Source organism: Carlito syrichta, unplaced genomic scaffold (assembly GCF_000164805.1).
Source record: "Carlito syrichta isolate Samal-C Ts95f unplaced genomic scaffold, Tarsius_syrichta-2.0.1 Scaffold307639, whole genome shotgun sequence".
Lineage (NCBI taxonomy): Eukaryota > Metazoa > Chordata > Mammalia > Primates > Tarsiidae > Carlito > Carlito syrichta.
In genome coordinates this window covers 521,387-527,659 of record NW_007251735.1, presented here as the reverse complement: position 1 = coordinate 527,659, position 6,273 = coordinate 521,387, and the positions used below count along the sequence as shown (strand labels likewise).

Below are 6,273 nucleotides of genomic sequence, written 5' to 3'. Positions count from 1 at the left end.
TGCACTCCAGTCTGGGCGACAGAGTGAGACTCCAACTCAAAAAAAAAAAAAAAAGATATGTATTATAAGAGAAATAAAAGTTTAAAATATGCCCAGATAGGACCATTTTGCATCATCTAGAGAATCAGTGAATCTAGGCTTTGATGATCAGTGGCTGTTGGAGTAGGCAGAATTCTTTTTTTTTGAGTTGGAGTCTTCCTCTGTCACCCAGGTGCAGTGACATACTCATGACCACCCTAGTGTCCACCTGCTGGGCTCAGGCGATCCTTCCACCTCAGCCTTCCAGGTAACTAGAACTACAGATGTGCACTACCAGGCCAGGCTTATTTTTTTATTTATTGTAGAGATGAGGTCTCAACCATGTTGCCCAAGCTGGGTTCAAACCACTGAGCTCAGGCAGTCCTCTTGCTTTGGCCTCCCAAAGTGCTGGGATTACAGGTTTGAGCTACTGTGCCCAACTGGCAGAATTCTTAAGATGGCCACCAAGATGTCCTATCCTGTTAGTGTACATACCCTGTATAATCCCCAAGATTGTGAATGTGATGAATTTTAATCCCTTGATTAGGTTATATCATATGGCAGAGTTGATCTCAAGATAGGGAGATTATGTGAGTAGACCTGACCTAATCACGTGAGTTTCTAAGAGCAGAGAGTTCTCTACAATTGGCTGAGGACGAGAGAGTCAGAGACTTGAAGCACAAGAGGGGTCTGGTACACCAGTGCTAGCATGAAATGGAGGGAGCCATGCGTCAAAGAACATGGGGAGCCTCTAGGAGCTAAAAGCTGACAGCCATCAAGGAGAGTAGGGTCTTAGTTTCTTAACCACAAGGAACTGAATTTGGCCACAGACAAGAATGATGAACTTGGAAGCAGATTTCCCCCAGGACCCAATCTATTGGCACCTTGACTTTGACTTGGTATCCTGAGAAAAGTTCCCGGCCCTATCTGATATCTGAACTACAGATTGAAAGATAATAAGTGATTTTTAAGTTTATTTTTAATTCAGATAAAATTTACATAATGTAAAATGTGTGTATTCACTGCGTTGTGCAACAATCACTACTTTCAGCATATTTTCTTTTGCCTCAAAAAGAAACTTTGTACCTCCCAATTTCTCCTCTTCCCCAATGGCCTGGCAACTACTAATCTATTTTCTGCCTCTATAGATTTTCCTTTTCTGGACATTTCATATGTATGGAATCATGCAACTTGTGGCTTTTTGTGTCTGATTTTCATTTAGTATAACATGTTCGAGGTTCATCCATGCTGTAGCATGTGTCTGTACTGTACATCATTCCTTTTATGGCTGAATAATATTCTATTGTGGGGATATATCACTTTTTCTTTATTCATTCACTGGTTGATGGACATTTGGGTTATTTCCAGTTTTTTTACTATTATGAACAATACTACTATGAACATTCTTGTACAGGTTTTTGTGCAGACAGATTTTCAGTCCTCTTGAGTACACATGCAGGAGAGGAATTGCTCGGTCATATGATAACTTTATGACTTACTTTCTGAGGAATTGCCAAACTGTTTTCTATAGTAGCTGTACCATTTTACATTTCTACCTGCAAAGTATGAAGGTTCCAATTTCTCCACCCTTGCCCACATACTTGTTATTATTTGTCTTTTTTATTACAGCTATCTCAGTGGATATGGAGTGTTATTGTGATTTTGATTCGCATTTTCATAATGACAATTGAAGTTGATCTTTTCATGTGCTTATTGACCAATTGTATATTTTCCTTGGAGAAATGTCTATCAAATGCTTTGGCTATTTTTTTAGTTAGGTTTTTTTTGTTGAGTTGTAAGCATTCTTTGTGTGTGTGTGTCTTGGAGTCTCACTCTATCACCTAGGCTAGAGTGCAGTGGCATGATCATGACATTCACAGCTCACTGCAGCCTCAACCTACTGGGCTCAAGTGATCTTTCCATCTCAGCCGCCTGAGTAGCTGGTACTACAGGTATATGCCACCATGCCCAGCTAATTTTTTTACTTTTTGTAGAGACAAGGTTTTGCTGTGTTGTTCAGGCTGGTCTTAAACTCCTGGGCTCAAGTAATCCACCCACCTTGGCCTCCCAATGTTCTGGGATTACAGATATGAGCCACCACACCCAGTCAGAATTCTTTATGTATTCTGATACTAGACTCTTATCAGAATCTTATGATTTGCAAATATTTTCCTCTATCCTGTGGATTGTCTTTTCACTTTTGTGATAGTGTTCTTTGATGCATCAAGTTTTAATAAAGTCCACCTTATCTATTTTTTCCTTTGCTTGCACTTTTGGTGTCAATATTAAGAAATTGTTAGCCTGGCGCGGTGGCTCATGCCTGTAATCCCAGCACTTTGAGAGGCCTAGGCCTGAGCCCAAGGGTTTGAGATCAGCCTGGGCAACTTGGTGAGACCTTGTTTCTACAGTAAATCAAAAAAATTAGCCAGGAGTATGGCGCATGCCTGTAGTTCCAGCTACATGGGAGGCTGAGGCAGAAGATTCACCTGAGCCCAGCAGGTCGAGACTGCAGTGGCCGTGAATGTGCCACTGCACTCTAGCCTGGGTGACAGAGTGAGATTTCTACTAAAAAAAAAAAAAAAGGAGCTGGGCTTGGTGGCTCAGCCTGTAATCCCGCGCCTTTGGGAGGCTGAGGTGAGTGGATTGCCTGAGCCCGCGGGTTCTAGACCCGCCGGGCAGTGAGACCTCATCTCTACAATAAATCAAAAAATCAACCGGCCATGGTAGCGCATGCCTGTGATTCCAGCCACTGGGAAGGCTGAGGCGGAAGGATCACCAGAGCCCAGCAGGTCGAGGCTGCAGTGGCCGGGAGCGGCCACTGCACTCCAGTCTGGGCGACAGAGTGAGACTCCAACTCAAAAACAAAAAACAAAAAAAAAAAAAGAAAAGGAAACTGTTAACTGATCCAAGGTCATAAAGATTTACACTTTTCCCCCTTCTATGAATTTTACAATTTTAGCTCTTACATTTAGGTCTTGATCCATTTGGAGTTAATTTTTGTCATGATGAATATCCAGCTGTCTCAGTACCATTTGTTGAAAGGATTATTCTTTCCTCCACTGAATTGTCTTGACTCCTTTGTCAAAATCAATTGGCTGTAATTATATGGGTTTACTTCTTGGCTCTCAGTTTCATTACATTGATTTATATGTTGTTCCTTGTGCTAGTCCCACCCTGTTTTGACTACTATTGCTTTATTGTAAGTTTTGAAATTAGGAAGTGTGAGTCTTCCAATGTGGTGTTTTTCAAGGGCATTTTAATTTTTCTGGCTTCCTTATCATTTCCCTGTGAATCTTATTTAAAAACCAGTAGAACTTTGATATGGTTTGCAGTGAATTTATAGAGTATTGTCATCTTAACATATTAAGTCTTCCAGTCCTTGAACACAGAATGTCTTTCCATTTAGTTCTCTTCTTTAATTTTTTTCAACAGGGTTTTATATATAGTTTGCAGTGTAAAAGTCTTTCACCTTCTTAGTTAAATGTATTCGTAAGTATTTTATTCTTTTTGATGTTATTGTAAATGGAATCTTCTTAATTTCATTTTTGGATTATTCATTGCTAGTTTATAGAAATAAAATTAGTTGTTTGTACATTGATTTTGATCCTATAACCTTACAGAATTCACTTATTAACTGTAATAGCTTTTTTGTGCAGAAACCTTTAGTGTCTTCCATATATAAGACCATGTAATCTGCAACTGAGATAGTTTTACTTCTTTCTTTCCAATATGGCTGCCTTTTATTTCTTTCTCTTGCCTAACTTTTCTGGCTAGAATTTCTAGTACAGTGTTGAATACCAGACATCTTTGTCTTGTTCCTGATCTTAGGAGGAAAAGCTTTCAGTCTTTTACCGTTAAGCATGTTGTTAGCCTTGGGTTTTTCATAGATGCCCTTTTTCAAGGTCAAGAAGTTCCCTTCTCTTTATACTTTGTTGAATTTTTTTTTATGCTGGCAAGGTATTGGATTTTGTCAAATGCTTTTCTGCATCTATTGAGATGATAATGTTTTTTTCTCTATTAATATGGCATAATAAATAGATTTATTTTCATGTGTTGAATCAACCTCACATTTCTGGGAAAAATTTCACTTGTTAATGATATATTATCCTTTCACTATTCTGCTGAATTCAGTTTGCTGGTATTTTATTATTGAGAATTTTTGTTATCTGTATTCCTAAGAGATGTTAGTCTGTAGTTTTTTCTTTTTGTTTTCTTGTGATGTCTTTGTCTGGCTTTAGTATCAAGCTAATACTGGCCTAATAGAATGAGTTATGAAGTATTCCTTCTATTTTAATAGGCATTGGTTTAAATGACTAAGTGTGCAGTAATTTTTTACATAATAGGAAACTAATACAACTGCTAAAGAAAACAACCAGAAATTATGTGCATTCTAATGGAAGAACAGACGATCACCTGTGGAACAGTTTGCAAAAACAGAAACCGGCATCTGATCAAATCTCAAGTCCAGATCAATTACAAAGAACCAGGAACATATTAAACTATGCCAAGGGGAGACAGTCAGCAAAATCCAGATATATTAACCACACCTGTAGTTTAATGTATTTAATTTACAGTATAATTTTATATAAGGATTCATTAAACAGGTGTTGAAGAACTGAAAAGGCAAAAAGTGAGGTAGCATGAGGAAGTAACTACAAGAAGCAACTTCCAGATCTAAGACTTAGTGAACAAAGGAAAGAAATTGGAATTATTAGAACCTAGAAGGTCGGAGGAGAGACCTTGTAGAGCTTGAATTCAGACTCTGAATTGAGGTGCTTCCTCAATTGTGCTAATAGCTCTGAGGGGACATAGTAAAGCTATTTTTCTTCCCTTCTGGAAAGGAAGAAAAACAGCTCAAGACTGGAATGAACTGCCAATGACAGAGAGGCCTGAAGTTGGGGTAACAGAGCAAGCAGACAGGAACAGAAATTCCCTTTTCACTTTTCCTATCCTTCTAATATTCCTCTAGAACTCCTGATGGAAGAACTCAGCAAAAGAAAAATGTAATTTGTAAATGTCCAGTCCTAGTATCACTAAAAATGGATTTGGAGCCAAGAGTCTATAGCTTAATAATGGAAACAGTAATCAACCCAATTCTTTCTGCTAATGTGCTATAATTAAAAAAGTAATAGAGGGAAATATATCATTTAAAAGACATATCAACCAATTATGTGTAGACCATTTTTGGATCGCAATCTAAACAAACCATAACAGGTACTATTAGATGTTTGGGTTAGGTATTAAGGGATATAAGGGATTATTGTTAATTTTGTAGTGATGAGAATGGCATTGTAGTTGTGGGATTTTTTTTTTTTTTAATTGGAGTCTCACTCTGTTGCCCACACTGGAGTGCAGTGTCACGCTTCTGGCCACCGCAGCCTCGACTCCGGCGATCCTTCCACCTCAGCCTTCCAAGTAGCCAGAACTACAGGCGCATGCTACCACATCCAGCTAATTTTTGATTTATTGTAGAGACGAGGTCTCGCCAAGTTGCCCGGGCGGGTCTTGAACCCTTGGGCTCAGGCTATCCACTCGCCTCAGCCTCTCAAAGTGCTGGGATTACAGGCTGAGCCACCGAACCCGGCCGGTTTTTTGTTTTTTTTTTTTAATTCTTAGCTTTTAGAGACACATTCTGAAATATTTACAGATAAAATGATATGGTATCTGAAATTTGCTTCACAATCATACTGGAGAAGTGGAGGCAATATTGAAGAACAAGATTGACCATGTACTGAAGGTTGTTAAGGCTGGGTGATGGGTATATGGGATTAATTTTACTCTTTTATCTACTTTTGTATATGTTCAGAATTCTCCATAATAAAAATTTTATGAAAAAAAATTGCTTTGATTTTTTTTTTTAACTTCTTAAATTGGCAGTCAAGCTTTTACTTTGATCACATACTGTGGGAAAACAGTATTTGGAAACATGATTACATTTTGACAATATCTTTAAGAATTAAAAGGTACAGGCAGGCGCAGTGACTCAAGCCTGTAATACCAGCACTTTGGGAGGCTGAGGCAAGAGGATTGCCTGAGCCCAGGGGTTCAAGACCAGCCTGGGCAACTAGGTGATACCTGTCTCTACAATATATCAAAAAAAAAAATTAGCCATGTGTGGTAGTGCATGCCTGTAGTTCCACCTACTTGGAAGGCTGAGGAGGAAGGATCACCTGAGCCCAGCAGGTTGACAGTGGGGTGGCCATGAGCATGCCACTGCCCTCCAGCCTGGGTGACAGAGTGAGACCCTGACTCAAA

The 6,273-nt window shown here is 39.0% G+C and overlaps 1 protein-coding gene across 1 annotated transcript in view; it reads left to right on the top strand.

Annotated features, from left to right (window-relative positions):
• PYGO1 (pygopus family PHD finger 1) overlaps nucleotides 1-6,273 on the top strand; it is a 34,709-nt gene that overhangs the window by 25,376 nt on the left and 3,060 nt on the right. The window lies entirely within an intron of this gene.